Genomic DNA, 18,191 nt, shown 5'->3' with positions numbered 1-18,191 from the left:
CTAAGAGCAAATCATATACTGCTGAGAATAAGATGATACATATTTCTAAGTGTGATGATGCACCCTATAATTTCAGCTTTGGGAGGCTGAGGCAGGAAGGCCGTGAGTTTGAAGCCCACCTGGGCTAAATATTGAGACCATCTCAATTTTTATTTTTTTTTATTCAAATAAAATTTTAATGATTTCAGTTCAACACAACTGAAAATGTAGTGTCATTAAATGCCATTTTCTGCTAAATTTCAATTTTTTTTTAAAAAAAAAGATGATTCTGCTAAGAATATTACTGTTAGAGAAAGTGATTTTCTTCCTCTTTGGGTCCATAAAATACTTCCACATCACAAGATTTGTGAAGACATCATTCATCTTCCTGTTTTCCTTCTGTGGTCTCCCTTAGGAACAAGTGACTCATCTAACTGGCCTACTTGCTCCTTTGCATCTTTCCTGTCTACCTCAGCCTCCAGTATATTCAGATAGCTGCCTCCCCAGAAGATCTGGGTACAAGCATTAAGAAGTTTGATTGTGATCTCTGACCTGTGACTTCTCCACTTTGGCCTTACTCTGGATAAAACTGAAGTTTTTCTCTCTGTTTTTGTGCTCATTTCTGAAGCTGTAATGAATTCAGCTGGAGTAGGACCATTTATTGGTCTCTTGAAAACCCACAAAGCAAGACTTGAAGTAGATCTGGGCCTAGGGGTGCTTGTCTATAATCCCAATATTAATAGACAGAGGCAGGAGGTGATCAGATTGGAAGCCTTCCTTGGCTAGTGACTTTTGTTTCAACCTCTCACCCCATTCCCTCAAGAAAAAGACTTGAACTAGCACTGATACAGAAGAACTTGAAAATCAGTGACTAATACAAAGAAACAGTTATAGCAGGAAATGAATTCACTAAGTAGATGCTCTTGAAGAAAGGTTGAACCCCTTGGCCTACAGAAAGAAGTCCCTACTTCCAGAAAAGAACGCAGCTTGAGGGAAAAGGCACTTAGGCAGCAAGGCCAGAAGACACAACTTCCCAGAAGCCTGCAAGGGTGGATCATCATTTCCAGGTTCCCTCAGGTATGAAGTAGAATGCAATGTCAGGACCATCAAATCGGGACCCGGAAAAATTTTGCGATTCTCAGCTGTTAAAAGATGTTTGGCCTTGATTGTTTTGAGCCCTTAATAAATAAGCATAAGCATCCATCCTGCCTACCCTTCTGAGTCACTGTGAGAATGGCATGTTATATACACAAATGCTCACATACAATGAACATTAGAATGGAGAACAACAGAAGGCTATAGTAGCATGAAAGAGTGGAGAAGAGGAGGGCGGGGATGGGGGGGGGGGGATACTGGTATTTTCTGTTTGCTCCTCCAAATTCATCCCCCTCTGTGTAATGGAGGCTGGATTGCCTTAGCACCATCCATGTGTGGCCCTCGCCTTTGGCTGCAGGTTAAGTTTGACCAATGAGGAGTTAGAGAGAGAACTGGATGGGGGTGGGAGGGAAGATTTATCCCACTGAATCACATTAACCTGGCATCCTCCTGCTGGGTCTCCTTGTCCTGGCTTCATCTCAATATGAGGTCACAGCTTGTGTCACACTGCCCTTTCCACCCACACAGCCTTCTGCCCAAGACCAGCAGCAGTGTGAAAAATACACATACTCCAATCCTACCTGTGACTTAAGGAAGCAGGAACTGGGGGTGGGAAAAGGGAGAGTTCATTTGAACAAGACTACCATAGAGGATTCAGTGTGCACTGAAGTTTGAGAACCCCTGCTTTAAGGAACTACAACCCTTCCTTTACTCCCAGTGACTACCCCTGGGATACCCGCCAATACTGTGTTAATTCCCCATAACTCTGTTGACTTCCAAACTGTGTTTCATTAGTCTTCCCAAATAACTCATTTTTGAGGTGCCAGTATTTCCAGCAGGATTCTGATGTTGCATACAGGGGGCTTCTTGGGCTCTCAAAAACAAGTCAAGTAACTGCTCTAAATGAGAGGAACCCATTGATCAAGATGAAAGAGAAAGAAAAGAAAGAAGAAAGAAAGAGAGAGAGAGGAAGGAAGGAAGGAGGGAAGGAAGGAAGGGAGAGAGAGAGAGAGAGAGAGAGAGAGAAACTATCGGGGCTGGGAAGGTGGCTCAGTGGTAGAACGCTTACCTTGCATGCCTGAGGCCCTAGGTTCGATTCCTCAGCACCACATAAGCAAAAAGAAAAAAGCCGGAAGTGGCGCTGTGGCTCAAGTGGTAGAGCACTAGCTAGCCTTGAGCTGAAGAGCTGAGGGACAGCGCCCAGGCCCAGAGTTCAGGCCCCACGACCAGACCCCCCCCCCCCCAAAAAAAAAAAAAGAAAAACTATCCATGGGAAATCCAAATAAGGAAACCAGGGGTTGCAAACCTCAAATCCTTTAGGCAGAAGCTCCTAATTGGTCTCTATGTTTCAGGAAATGTCAGTTTGGTAAACTAGGAAATGGAATGTAACATCCTGCGAGACATATGACTAAAACCTGAGGTTTCTGTGTGGTCTTGAGGGAAGTTGCTGAAATAAATTGCTACTCATAAAAAGAAAGTTTTTGTTCTTTCTTTGGCTAAGACCAAACATATAGCAAACTTAAATTCATACCATCTATTTCCCCTCTAGTATAAAAGTTGCACGGGCCACAGCATAATATTGGAGCAGCTGCAGAAGATAAACAAGTTCAAAGGGTCAGCCTGACTTGAGAGTCTAATTCCCAAGACAAAGAGAGACTGTTCTAGGTGTTTGTTCCCTCAGGTCTCTTGTCACAGGGACTGTCCTTGTTTTCAAGACATAAATCTAAGGCAGAAATATTCATCAGAGGATGAGAAAGAAGCCTTGGGTAGAAGTTGAGAAATAACTGGAACAACAGTAAGCCATTTCCTTTGGAAGGGTTAAGGGTTAACAAGGCACTGGTCAGGGTAAGTAAAAGGGTCTGGGAAAATTCAGGCCCAAATGCTAAGCTGTGTTTTTGTCACACTGTTGGTTGAGTCCATAAATGAAGAAACTTGTTTCCACTTTGTGATGTGTATTAATTTCAGCAGTAACAGCTAGAATCTGAAAAAAAAAAGGGGGGGGAGGCACACAAGTTTGTCTTCAAGTTTTACCCTTAATCCACTTTTTTAAAAAATGGTACTAGAGTTTGAACTCAGGGCCTCAAACTTGCTAAGCAGGCCCTCTAGCACTTGAGCCTAAGTGCTTCTCACTTTATTTGTTAAAATAGGTTATAGAGTTTCTGTCCCAGTGGGCTTTGGACTATTATCCTTCTTAATTTCCTCTTTCTGAGAAGCCAAGATTACAAGCATGAGCCACCATGTCCAACCTTAATCCACTTTTTATTCTGAGCTAAAAGTTTTATTCATACAACATCTTACATTAAGAGATATAAAAAGTCATTTACAAGCTAGTTAATATTAATTTTCCATGAGTATGTCAATAAATTAACTCTTTTTCAAAGAAACTATGTTATATAATTTTAGAGTAGAACTTATAAACCTGGGAACGTAACATGAAAGTGGCTAGCAAAAAAAAAAAATCAATTACCCTTTCTTATCTGCTCTTTAAAAAACAATTTCTGCCAGGTGTGAGAGTTCTTGCATGGCTAAGGTCCTAGCACACAGGAGTAAGGCCAGGAGGATTGGGAGTTCAAGGCCAGCCTGAGTTACAGATAGCAAGACCTTGTTTAAACACACATAAAAACATATGCAGAGAAGCAGAAAGGGAAAAGGAGAGAGACACAGAAAGAGAAAGGCAGAGAGAGAAGTGGGAGAGAGGAAGGAAAGAGAGGAGACAGAAGGGGAAAAAACAAAGTAAAGAGGGAGGAGAGAAAAAGAGAAAGAAGAAAAAATTAGAAATATGGCTAGAGGCTGATGTGAAGAGTCTTCCAGTTTCTTACAGGTAACTACTGGTCATGACTTTTGTGCTGTTCCTGCTCTACCACTTGAGCAGTACCTTGAGTCAAGCTTTTTGCTGTAAATTGGAGATGGAGTCTCAAAGACTTTTTCTGCCTGAGCTGGCTTCAGAGGTTTCTGAGGTCTCAGCTTCCTGAGTAGCTAAGATTGCAGGTATAAGCCAAGGTATCCTTACTTAACCCAAGGATTATTTTAACTGCATCACACAAAGCTAACTCTAACTCTGTCTTCTTTTGCTCAACATTATAAAAATTATCCATGTTACAGTAAATAAACCAGTAATTGGTTTATTCTCTATTGCGCTCTGCAGTTCTAAGGTATTAATTCACACTGTTATACAAGCACCACAATTGTGCATCTCTAGGACTTTTTCTTCTCATTCTCAACGTCTTTAAGTAATACTTCCTCATTACTTTCCTCCCACACACAGAGAATGAATTTGACTACTATAGTTACATAAGTGGAATCATACAGTATGTGCCCTTTTCTGACTGGCTTTTTTTACTTAGTCATTTTCTTCATTTTGATGGCTGAATAACATTCCATTGTACGGATATACCCCAGATTTGTCTCTTCTTTGTACTTTTTAAGAATGTGATACCTTAAACAGGACTCACTGTGTCCAAGTCAGACACAAGCAGGTCATTTGCATAGTCCATGACTGCTTTCATGCCTTCTTTTTTGCTTGCTCTTTGTATGCTATCTTTCCTTGCTTCCTCAACAACTAGTAGAACAATATTTAATAATAAATGAGTGAAATTAAAATAAATAAATAAGTTGTAAATGAAGTCCTTCACATTACCCCAGTGTTACTGGGCCTCAGTTTCTTCATTCTTGAAATGTATTTCTTAAGTCTTATCTACCTTAACATCTCTGGTTTCTTGACAGATTTACACTTAGCAAGACTCTTCAGTGACCTATTCCAAAGGTTGAGTAACAAAACAATATTTTTTAATGCATTGATGTGTTCCAGCTTATGTAATTTCATCTTTTCTCTGTAGAACACTTTAAGGTAATCTGAGAACTTTAGGCTGCATGTGAGGAGACAGGAGACAGATTTGCAAAGTGGTGGTTGAGGTGGTCTGTATTTTTTTTAATTTTTATTTTTTTTATTGTGAAAATACTGTACAGAGGGGTTACAATTACATGGGCAAGATAATGACTACATTTCTTATCAAGCATGGTAGCCTCTCCCTTTTTTTTGGGGGGGGGGGGGGTCTGGTCGTGGGGTCTAGAACTCTGGGCCTGGGCACTGTCCCTCAGCTCTTCAGCTCAAGGCTAGCGCTCTACCATTTGAGCCACAGCGCCTCTTCCGGCTTTTTTTCTTTTTGCTTATGTGGTGCTGAGGAATCGAACCCAGGGCCTCATGCATGCAAGGCAAGCGCTCTACCACTGAACCACCTTCCCAGCTGTAGCCTCCCTCTGTGTTTCCCCTTCCCATCCATTCCCATGCTTCCCACCCCCCCCCCCCCAAGGTGGTCTGTGTTAGGGGAGGTTTGCCAATCTAACTTCTCTCATTCCACATCTGAATCCACAGAATGAATTGATGGCTTCCCCAGGGGCTAGAAGGAAGTTGCAATTCCAACACAGTCACTAGATGTCTATGTAACTGCATGGGGAAAACACTGCATGCTGGAGCCAGGATCATCCCAAAGTGGCAGTCAATCAAATGAGGCTTTCACTAGGAACCTTTGCAGATATAAACCGGTAAGGAGGCCCAAATAAACCAAGACTAACATCCGACTTAAAAGTTATTCTCTTTGTTCCTGGATAAGTGAAAATAATAACCATAACAATTTATCCTCTACCTTGACTTTTTGATCTTATTCTCACCTGTCTTGTTTCTCTCCCATCAACAGAATTTATAGTAGAAGGACAAACCAAACTTTTGGTAGACCCACAATTGAAACACCTTGACTTAAATGTATCAAGGAGGGCTGGAAGTGTGGCTTACTTGGCAGAGCACCTGCTATGACATTTTTTAAAATTAAAAAAAGAACATTTGGAAACTTCAGGGCTGGGAAGGTGGCTCAGTGGTAGAGCGCTTGCCTTGCATGCTTGAGGCCCTGTGTTCGATTCCTCAGCACCAAAAAGCAAAAAGCCGGAATTAGCCCTGTGGCTCAAGTGGTAGAGCGCTAGCTTTGAGCTGAAGAGCTGAGGGACAGCACCCAGGCCCAGAGTTCAGGCCCCATGACTGGACCCAAAAAAAAAAAAAGAAACTTCAATATCAGATCAGACCAAAATCCAGGGTTGGAAGTATAGCTCAGTGGTAGAATGTCTGCCTAGCAAGTGTAAAAACTAGAGTTCAAGTCCCAGCACTGCAAAAAAAGATTCCTGGAAGAGTCATACAACTATAAATTCTATTCTTCATACCTAATGCTGGCCTGCTGATGTGGGTATACATTCCACCATATGTTCATTCCCAAAAATATACTAGTACTTAAAGATATTCTTTAAAACTTTATTATAAAAAGGACTACTGATTAAATCATGGCAGCTCAGTTGTAACCTTACTTCACATCTTCTCTTACTTTGAATATCCAAGGGCTTTGGTAAAGTTTATTCAAGCTTCTTCCAAATCCTTAAATATTACTTGTATTTCTGCTACAAAGACTTTCTTACCAGTTTCCACCAACTTCCTCTTATCTTTTGGAAATGCACTTTTTTTTTTTTAGGATAATTCATCACCTTTGAAACGCGTTGCTTTATTTTATTATTGTTCATCTTGGTTTCAAACTATTTACTTTAGAAGGAATTAGCACACTTTACTGGTTTTCATTCATTATCTTCATGGAAGTTCTGTTTTGTTCCTATAGTGTGTATTCTTTAACATTTGTAATACCCCAATGGGATAACAGAGAGGTGCAGAGAATGAATAAGTAAATAACTATTTTGGAGACTCACAGAGATTTCAACCACACATCAGTGCTGTGCTACATATGAATAAAGTGGAATAATAATGTGAAAGCATTTTGAAGACTTTGAAAGTATGTTATGAAAATATAAGTGAACATAATGTATGGCTTGACTTCCAAGCAAGAGCTGTTAAAACGACTTATTAGGAATGACCAGATGCCTGGAGTTAATATTTCTGTGTATCAAACAGAAATAGCATCCTTTGTTAAATATGCTTTCTAGGGTGTACTTATAACTGTTCTGGCTTCTATTGTGACTCTTAGCATGTTGTAGTCACGCAGGATCCTTTGTTAAATATCCTTTCTAGGGTGTACTTATAACTGTTCTGGCTTCTATTGTGACTCTTAGCATGTTGTAGTCACGCAGGAACTGGAGAATGCATTTTTACAGTAGCCCAGCGACTCCACCGAAGATCAGGGGACATAAATCAGAAAGAAATCTTAAAAGTGGCTGTTTTGACAAGACAGAGCCAGTGTAATGTGACTTTTCTATTAGCTAGGCTATAAAGTTGGCTATTAACTAAGCACTTAATTGGATACTTCTGCTGTGGAACCATAAGAGCATTCAGTCCCACAGGCCAAAGAACATGTTGTACCTGTTGAATAGTGTTTAAGGTACTTTGAAGGTCTGGTTATAATTGAGTAATGAGTAAACATAACCTTCTTGTATCAGACTTTTAGAGGGAGGAGGCATAGTGTCTAGCTACACAGACTTGTGTCTGAGGAGCTGAGGCTGAATCCTACTTCTCCCATTCACAACCTGCATGATTTGGATCATATATTTTAGCCTTAATGACCCTGTTTCTCTATAAAATGAGGGTAGCTGTACTTGTCCTTCTTCATAGATATATAAATTTAAGGTAAATCATACACACAAAAAATCTTTAGAGACACAAGCATGACACTAGTTATATAAATACTAGTTATAATTGCCAAACAAAGCATCCTATTTTACAGATGAAGAAACTGAAGGCCAGAAAGTAAGGATTTGGCCAAAGACCTATCGTTACTGAATTAGATCTAGTACATATATTTCTGAGACGCCTTTTCTTCTCACTGTATCAGTTACTTCTACTTTTTGACATTTTATATAAACTAAAGTCTCCATCAATGACTCATTTACATACAGTTTATTACCCAGCCATAAAAAGTCATTAAAATTTAACTCAGAAGCTAGATTTAATTGCCATGTATATGTAGCTGTATTACTGAACTTCCAACTATCCCTGAAGAGAAAAGTGCTTTTTTCTTTTAAATGTCAGTGTTTGGCTGAAACTTCTGTTTTTACAAGAGAGTCACATGAGATAATCTGACCCGAAATCAAATTACTAGGAAGAATCTACAAAACAAATTCAGCCCTTGTATAAAAGCTAAAACCTTCATTGTACTTTCACATTCTTTTTTAATAACTTTTTCACGTTCATTCAACCATGTATTTCAAAGTTCTAATTTTGCTATTAAAATAAAAGAGCAGTTAAACCTTCAAAGATATGATATTCTGGTGGTGGGGGGGGGAGGTGGGAAGGGATGGGAAGGGGAAACAAAGGAGGAGGCAACAATGCTTGATAAGAAATGTACTCATTAGCCGGGCACTGGTGGCTCATGCCTATAATCCTAGCTACTCAGGAGGCTGAGATCTGAGGATAGCGGTTCAAAGCCAGCCCGGGCAGGAAAGTCCATTAAACTCTTATCTCCAATAAACCACCAGAAAACGGAAGTGGCACTGTAGCTCAAGTGGTAGAGCGCTAGCCTTGAACTGAAGAGCGCAGGGACAGCGCTCAGGCCCAGAGTTCAAGCCACACGACCGACAAAAAAAAAAAAAAAAAAGAAATGTCCTCATTACTTTGCCCATGTAATTGTAACCCCTCTGTATGGTATTTTCACAATAAAAAATTAAAATTAAAAAAACTAAAAAAAGATATGATATTCTAATGTTATTTTTTAAATTTTATTTTGTTTTAAAGGTGGTGTACACAGGCGTTACAGTTACATAAGTAAGGTAACGAGTACATTTCTTGACAAACATTGTTACTCACTCCTTCGTTTTTCTCCCACTATTCTTCCCCCCATGCTATTTTTGTTTTGAGTCATTTATCAATAATGTGTTCATGAAAATAGCATCTAAAGATGCTTTTTTTTTTTTTGGTTGGTCGTGGGACTTGAACTCTGGGCTTGGGCTCTGTCCTTGCGCTCTTCAGCTCAAGGCAAGCTCTCTACCACGTGAGCCACAGCGCCACTTCCCATTTTCTGGTGGTTAATTGAAGATAGGAGTCTCACAGACTTTCCTGTCCAGGCTGGCTTTGAACCACAATCCTCAGATCTCAGCCTCCTGAGTAACTAGGATTACAGGTGTGAGCCACTGGCCCAATATGTCTTCTTAATTCATATGGCTAGCCTCTTAGTTGGAAAAGCTGGAACAGTGAGAGTCTGGCCAGATATAGCTCTGTCTCCTCGTGACCTTTCATACTATTCCTGACACAAGTATTCCAAGAAACGCAGATGAAAACCACAAGGCCTCTTCTGACTTAACCTTGGAGGTCATGCAGGTGTCCTCATTTTATGGGTTTAAACAAGACATAGGGTCCACTACATTACAGGGGAAAGGCTATATACAAGGCTGTGAACAGGGGGCTGGGAAGGTGGCTCAGTGGTAGAGCACTTGCCTTGCATGCTCGAGGCCCTGGGTTTGATTCCTCAGCACCACATAAGAAAAAAGCCGGAAGTGGTGCTGTGGCTCAAGTGATAGAGTGCTAGCCTTGAGCTGAAGAGCTGAGGGACAGTGCCCAGGCCCAGAGTTCAGGCCCCACGACCGGACCCCCCCCCCCCCAAAAAAAAAAGGCTGTGAATAGTGCAAGATGTGGCTCAATAGGGAGCCATTTTTGGACACCACCTACCACAGTTATTAAAGGGACAGCCTCACTACTAAAGAGATATTTGAGCAGAGATTTAAGAGGGAATAGGACAGCAAGCCATCATATATTTGGGGGGAAAAGAAGACTAGAGTGGCTAGAGTAACTGAGGTAAATGGAGGCAAGTAGGAAATAATTCAGAAAGGGAAGGGGGTTGGAGTCTCAGCAATACATGGTTCTATAAATCATTAGAAGGTCTTTGGGATTTATTTTGAGTGACATGAGGTGATACTGAGTACGTGATACTGAGCAGAGGAATGATATGACCTAACGGTTGTCTTAAATGCTTATTCTGGCTTGTAATATTCAACAAAAGCCAAAGGGGTCATAGATAAAGGCAGGAAACAAGTTATTGCAGTCATCCAGGCCAGCATAAAATAAGAAGAAGAAGAAATGATGTGTGTGTGTGTGTCTTGGTTAAAGAACAGAAATTTGTATATTTTGTTTATTTCCAGTTCTGGTGGGTTTTAACATATTTTATATTTTATTTTATTTATTTAATTTTTTTGTCAGTCATGGGGCCTGAACTCTGGACCTGGGTGCTGTCCCTCAGCTCTTCAGCTCAAGGCTAGCATTCTATCACGTAAGCCACAGCACCACTTCCAGCTTTTTCTGCTTATGTAGTGCTGAGGAATTGAACCCAGGGCCTCATGCATGCAAGGCAAGCACTCTACCACTGAGCCACCTTCCCAGCCCCATATATTTTATATTTTAAAGGTAGAGACTTCAGAATTTTCTGATGTTTCATTACAGAAATAGAATAATTAAATATATCATGAAGTTATTTTTTGCTGGAGCATCTAGTAGAGTGTAGTGACTGTTTATTACGATGAGGAAGACTGATGGGCCTGGTGATACATTTCTCTAATCCTAGCAATTGGGAGGCTGAAGCAACAGGATTACAAGTTTAAGGACAGCTTGGACTCTATATGTACATACTTGAAGACCAGTCTACCTTCATTGTAAGACCCTGTCTCAGAAACAAACAAAAAAGGACTAAAGATGCAATTCAGAGGTAAAGCACTTGCCTAGCAGGCACAAGTCCCTGGATTCAATCTCTAGTAATACAGAAAAGGAGAAGGGGAAAACAATATGAAGTACTTGTAGGGCCTCAGGAATGTGGCTTTATATTGGTTAATTTGGGCATTCTTAATAGATATCCAAGTAGAAATGGAAGTACATACAAAGTGTAATTATCAGATCCTGTTAATGCCCTTGTTTTACATAACTGTACATGTTAATAAACATTGTAAAACTTAAAAGAAGACATGAAAAATCTGGGTAGCTCCCAACATTCTGGGAAGTTAGAGGCCTATAGTCAGGATCTTTGTTGAGCTCTGGGCTCTCCCTTGGACATAAATGAATAGGTGGTAGTATGGTGAGAATAGCACAGGCTGTGAACCCAGCCAGGCATACTGGAGCCTTTGTACAGGCTCCACCCTTATTTTTTCTGCTAAAGCATTGATGCTTTAGCAAATTACATAATCTGAGCTTGAGTTTTCTCCTCTATAAAGTAAGCACAACAAAACTTTCCTTCGAATGAAGTTGTGGGAATTAAGTGACCTATGTTAAACACCTGGCACATAACAGATTCTTGATAAATGATACTTATTATTTATGTGCCCAATATTATTTTCCTGAGATGAACCACGGCCTCTTCTTCCAATGGACATTAGAGGAGGTGGCAGAAAGTGGGGCAGTATTTAGTGGACAGCCCTACACAAGTGCTGACCTGTGGGATCCCACCCTACCCTTGGGACATACACCTGCAAACTGGGCAGGGCTCTGGTGACAGCTGGAGAGGGCTAACAACAGTTTTAAAAAAGCAAACAAAAGCAGTCTGTATAACTATTATCCTGTCAGGCTGGCCCAGTGATGTGTATGAACTGTTATTCATACCGTATGTCAAGGGACATATATTCATGTTTAAAGATAGGCTTGTATCACCTCTGGAGTTTCAAACAAAAGAAATACAGCAATACAAGAGAGGAATTGCTGCCGGGAAAAAGACCCGGGACAGTGCTTTGTTTGGTTTGGTTTAATTTAATTTAATAATTTTTTGAGATAGAGTCTTGCTCTGGAAAGTCTATCCAGGTTGGTGTACGTCACCAAGCTCAGCTCCAACAGTGCTATCTAGATGCTCTCTGATTGCCCAGTAACTATGCAGCCTTTAAGGCAAATGATGACTAGAGCAGGCACCACAGTAGGTACCATCTTCTAAGGACTTATTTGGTGTGAGTCCTTAGAGAACTGGAGGAATGGGAGCATATAGAAGTTTCCTCAATTATTCAAATTGAGCAAATACTAAGCAAGACGTTCCACTGAAAAAAAAAAGGACAAGCAAAAAAAAAAAAAAAAGTTGAGGGTGCAAGCTAAGACTCAATGGTGGTTGGGTAGGGAGAAGAGTAAGGGAACAACTGGGTTGGGGCAGTGATGGAAGCGGCAATGGCAGTGGACTCTAGGTCCCATGGAGGTTTGAGGAAATTCTTAGAGCAAATCTTGACATACAATATGTTCTTGGATTTCTGGGATAGCTCAGTAGTAGAGCACTGTCCCTGCACATGGGAGGCCCCAGATTCAATCCATAGTGCCACAGACATGCACATACACACTCATACACACACACACACACACACAACTACAATGCTTTCTCTTTGTTAAAAAAAAAAAAAAAGCAAGTGCCATCTTCTCATGTCTCCTTCCATAGTCACACTTATTATTTTCTGAATCTTCACCTGTTAAGTTCATGCTGCTCCCCACTTGAATGCAAGTAGTTGGTAGAGACAGAAAGCCACACCTCCCAGTGTAGATACTTGCAATTCTGGCAAAGAAGAAGTTAAATTGTGTTATTTCTAAGTCCTTCAACACTACCCAGATTTGGCTTAGAGATAGGATCATGCTGCCAGCCTTTTTCTGTTGCCTTCTTAATGTACAAAGAGCTCTCTTACCTCAGACATTCCAGGGCTTTGTGAGAACTTTGTGCAGTGCTATCTGGCAGCTGGAAGTGCAACCCGACTCCTAAGGTGAGGCAAGATCCTAGCAAAACAGAGACCTCCTGACTACTTCTTGCTCAAGTTCCTTACAGGAGCTGACACTTCTCACCTATGCAGGAGGTTAGGTGACAGAGGCCATTTGGTCAGTTTATTCTTTTGCTCCTCCACCTGCCTGAAAACTATCGATTGCTTTCCAAATGTACTGATAGCTGTCTGTTTTTCTTTTCTTTTTTTTTGCCAGTCATGGGGCCTGAACTTGGGCCTGAGCACTCTCCCTCAGCTCTTCAGCTCAAGGCTAGCACTCTATCACATGAGCCACAGTGCCACTCGGCTTTTTCTGCTTATTTGGTGCTGAGGAATCGAACCCAGGGCCTCATGCATGCGAGGTAAGCACTCTACCCCTAAGCCACCTTCCCAGACAGCTGTCTGTTTTTTCTATAGGCCTTAAGTTCAATAAGGTCCTTGCTCAGAATGTTTGTCCCAGTGACCCCAGAGGCATTTGAATGTAGAAAGAGCATCTCAAAAGACACAAAGAAGCCAGGCGTTGGTGTAATCCTAGCTACTCAGGAAGCTGAGATCTGAGGATCACGGTTCAAAGCCAGCCCAGACAGGAAAGTCTGTGAGACTCTTATCTCCAATAAACCAATAGAAAACCGGAAGTGGCGCTGTGGCTCAAGCGGTAGAGCACTCACCTTGAGCTGAAGAGCTGAGGGACAGCGCCCAGGCCCAGAGTTCAAGCCCCACAACTGACAAAAAAAAAAAAAAAGACACAAAGAATAATAGTAGCTATACGATTTTGAAATCACAAGAAGTGAATATGGTCTACTACACTTACCTTGCCAGAGAGAATGATGAAAGGTTTCCATGTCTATTTTCCTGTCTCTTCCTGGGATTCAGAAAAGCTGTTCTAGAAAGAGCTTTCTGCCCATTCAGGAATTAGGTCTAATGGTCTATCAATGCCTCAGGAATTTTTTTAAATTACATTTATTTTTAAACAGATTTATTGTTCCACACTTCTGCTCATTCTACTATTGGCCACTGAGGGATATTAGTTTGGAAATTCACTTCTTGTGGCTCCCCATCCCCCCCAAAAGAAAGCCTAATTTTTTTTTTTTTGTCAGTCGTGGGGCTTGAACTCTGGGTCTGGGCACTCTCCCTCAGCTCTTCAGCTCAAGGCGCTCAAGGCGAGAGCTCTACCAGTTGAGCCACAGTGACACTTCCAGCTTTTTCTGCTCATGTGGTGCTGAGGAATCAAGCCCAGGGCCTCATGCATGCTAGGCAAGTACTCTACCACTGAGCCACCTTCCCGGTCCCCCTAATTTTCATCTGTTGAAAAAGATGTGAAGTTGGGCTGGGAATGTGGCTTAGTGGTAGAGTGCTAGCATACATGAAGCTGTAGGTCCGATTCTTCAGTACCATATAAACAGAAACAGGCAGTAGTAGAGTTGTGGCTCAAGTGGTAGAGTGCTAGCCTTGAACAAAAGAAGCTCTGGGACAGTGCCCAGCCCTGAATTCAAGCCCTAGGACTGTCAACAACAACAAAAAAATGTGAAGTTGTTTACCTATGACTACAAATAAATTAGGTGATATAGAAGAAACAGTTTGGAAGCAGGAAGTTGTTTTAAGATATGTTTATTTTTATTTTTATTTATTTTTTTAAGATATGTTTATTTTTAAATTTAACTCCAATCTGGGTGTTGGTGGCTCATACCTATAATAGGAGGCTGACATATGAGGACCACAGTTCGAAGCCAGCCTGATCAAGAAAATCTGGGAGACTCCTATCTCCAATTAGCCACCAGAAAACCAGAAGTGGTGCTGTGGCTCAAAGTGGTAGAGCACTAGCCTTGAGCAAAAAGAGCTCAGGGACAGTGCCCAGACCTTGAGTTCAAGCCCCACGACTGATAAAGACAAAAAATAAATAAATAAAAACAAACAACTCCAGAATGCCCCATATTAATCTTGTTTGGGGTCCTCCTTGGGACCCCACTTTTCCCTTCTATTTTCTTTCTTTTTTTTTTTTTTTGTCGGTCGTGGGGCCTGAACTCTGGGCCTGACTGCTGTCCCTCAGCTCCTTAGCTCAAGGCTAGCGCTCTACCACTTGAGCCACAGCACCACTTCCGGCTTTTTCTGCTTATGTGGTGCTGAGGAATCGAACCCAGGGCCTCATGCATGCAAGGCAAGCACTCTACCACTAAGCCACCTTCCCAGCCCCTTTCCCTTCTATATTCTTCCCAAGCTTTCTTTCTCATTTCCCCGTGTCCACCCTTCCTCCATGGAATATTCTTTAGAAGAATTCTCAGTGACTACACAAAAGCTAGAATTACAGCCTAGAAGAAATGAATGTGCAGTGACCTTCCTGCTAACACATTTCTCTGATGGTGCTGTAAGACTGGGCAAAGGAGGAACAGAGAGAAAAGCAGATTGGAGAAGCCTATGCCCAGAAAGCTAGAGTGGTGAGAAAGGAGGAGGAAAAGAACTAAAATGGGGGAGAACCCACATCACCCTCAAGCCTTTGAACCTGGTTGGGAAAGGAGATGAGGGGGCAGCAAAATGCCAACATATCCCAAAAGTATGTGAAAGGGAGCTTGTACAGCAAAGAGCAAAATAAGCACAGGAGAATACAGTTCTGGGAGGGAGCTTTCAAGTAATACTGCAGGTAGGCACTGTGCCACACTGATGTTATGAAGCAGTGTAAATGTCTGGGAAGAATTTAATGTGTGATTTCTGTACTCGGTTACTGGAAGAAAAGTGTATTTATTCACTGTTTTTCTGTATTCCACGTAAAGTTCTTCTATGACCACTAAAATCCAGAAAAGAGATTAGCATAAAATGTCAGTGCTTTCTGAATGGAAGTTGGCAGATTAGCTTAGAACAGTTTACACTGTTATCTGCATGTTTCTCACCCTGAAAGGAGTCCAGAGGCCGTGCAGAAACCAGAGAAAAGAATAGCTTTTTAATCAGCACCAGGTGTGGAAATTGGAAGACTAATGGAATTGAAGGAAAAACCATTTGGGCTGTGGCTGCACAAGGGAGTAGCAATGTCCTAGCATCTCTTTATGCGGCCAAAGCTAGCCTCAAACTCTCGGTCCTCAGCATACTGAGTGTCAAGATTACAAATGTGCACTACTACACTTCCACTTCTTATAGAATGTTTTGAGAAACATAATTACCAACACCCAGTTTACCTTGTCATTAAAAGAGGATACACACACTTATTTGCAGACCTGCTTTCCTTGGAACATCATCAACCAGTCCTCAATCTTCTGACATACCTAATAAAGATGTGTTCTCTGAGCCTGGGGAAAAGCAATAGCAGATTGTATTATGTCCTGATCTCCTACCCTTCCTTATCAGGCTGTTTGAGAACTTGCCATTGGGGGGAGCAACCAAGACAGTGAGGGAGAGTTGGGAGGTTTAATACTAGTATTTTGTGTCTTCACGTGCTTCAGGGAACAAAATTATAATATATGATTTTCATTTTCTTCTTAACTTTCTTTTCCTTTTTCTTCTCTTCCTCGTTATTTTTTATTGACTTAGGGTCTTGCTACGTACCCTTCCAGGCTTAAACTTTCTGTATAGCCTAGTCTAGCCATGCAAGAGCATGAGGTCCTGAATTCAAGACCCCTGGCACATACTAAGCAAACAAACAAAACAGGAAAGAGGTTAGAGCAGACTGGTCATTGCTATTGTACTGGTCAATGACAGCAGTCCAGGACATTGGTTTGTCAATAGCCACTTACGTTATACATTCCCAGTACAAATGTAACAAACAGGAAAAGGCTTTTACTGGAGCTATTTATGATGTTCATGGTGTCAAGGAGTCTGTACAAGCCTGTCATGCTAGACCAGATGACCTAAATTACTATAGTCTCATGTTTCCCTCAGATTAAAGAATTTTGTGACTTCATTCTTGTGACTTTTCTCACCATCATCTTCCCCAGCTCTTTCTCAGCCTTTATAATCACTATACTTTATAGTGAATACATTTCTATATAAATATATGTTCTATTGAATCTGTTTCCCTCAAGAAATAGGGATTGGATTGGTGGAGAGAATACTTCATATTAGTGAATACAAAGATAGTTACGTACAGATTATTGTCACTCTGATGAGGTCTCATATGGTTATGAGAAATATGTTATTCACCAAAGTAGAAAAAGCTAACATTACCAAAGAGGCAAAGAACCTGAGTAGGGCTCATGTTATAGTTGGTTGTTTTTTGTTGATGGTGATGGTTTATTTTGAAAAAAAAATAATTTATAAGAAATAGAATTTGATATTTACCTGTGACTTTCTCAGCTAAATATAGAAGGAACATGTTGGTTCTTCCTTACTGCTTGTAGTATGGTGAAAGTAGAGATAAAATGAATTGAAGATGGAATTGTGACCCAAAAAAGGAATGAGAACTTAAAATTTTGGAAAATTGGGCTGGGAATGTGGCTTAGTGGTAGAGTACTTACCTGCCAAGCATGAAGTCCTGGGTTCGATTCCTCAGTACCACATAAACAGAAAAGGCCAGAAGTGGCGCTGTGGCTCAAGTGGTAGAGTGCTAGCCTTGAGCAAAAGAAGGCCAGGGACAGCGCCCAGACCCTGAGTTTAAGCCTTAGGGCAATCTCAGCACTCTCTCTCTCTCTCTCTCTCTCTCTCTCTCTCTGTGTCTCTCTGTCTCTGTCTATCTGTCTCTCTCTCTCTCACACACACACACACACAAATACTTGTTCTTCAGTCTAACTGGCAAAAAAAAAATTGGAAAATTCTCAGTAAGTCTGTATTACAGAACTGAGAAGGTATGTTTATAAGCGAACCCTAAGGTTGTGGCAGACTGACAGTTTGACCAGCTGCACTGTAAACCATAGATCTAAGGAGCCATCTCAACAAAAAAGCAAGAATGATCATGGGATGGTAGCAGAAACACTGCCAGCTGGGATAAGGAAAGAAAGACTGTCGACTCCTTAGACTCAACAGAACTGCATCTTAGAGCTATTCAACTGGGACCAGTCACTGTTCTTTAAAACAAAAGGGGAAAAAATATCCACTGATCATTTAGAGTTGATCAGGACTGCCACTTCTACTACAAGACCAAAGTGCATGGCCTAGAATACAAGACTGCCTCTGCCTCCACTCCGTAGTGCAGTGCCTATTTCCCACAGGGGTCATGCCAACCCATAGCAGCAGAGGTATAACTCCTGACCAACAGAGCAATGAATAGAAAAACTTTAGCTTGGCATGCCACCTTGACTCTGTCAAGGACGCGAAACCCCCGCAAGAGTGAGCTATAGCAGCAGTACCACCGTCCTCGTAGGTCTCAGAAGGCAGAGCTTTAAGCCAAAGAAGCTTATCAAAATTTAACCTATCACATAGAGTTTTAGCAATATAGCTACTGTGTCTCCTGGATTTCCATGGGAAGTCTATTTCCTACTGACCCAGGTGGGTCTAGCAGACAGGGATCTCAGTCTTGTACA

This window comes from Dipodomys spectabilis, unplaced genomic scaffold (genome assembly GCF_019054845.1).
Source record: "Dipodomys spectabilis isolate Male_0828 unplaced genomic scaffold, ASM1905484v1 ptg000108l, whole genome shotgun sequence".
Lineage (NCBI taxonomy): Eukaryota > Metazoa > Chordata > Mammalia > Rodentia > Heteromyidae > Dipodomys > Dipodomys spectabilis.
Note: the sequence above shows the minus strand (reverse complement) of the source record.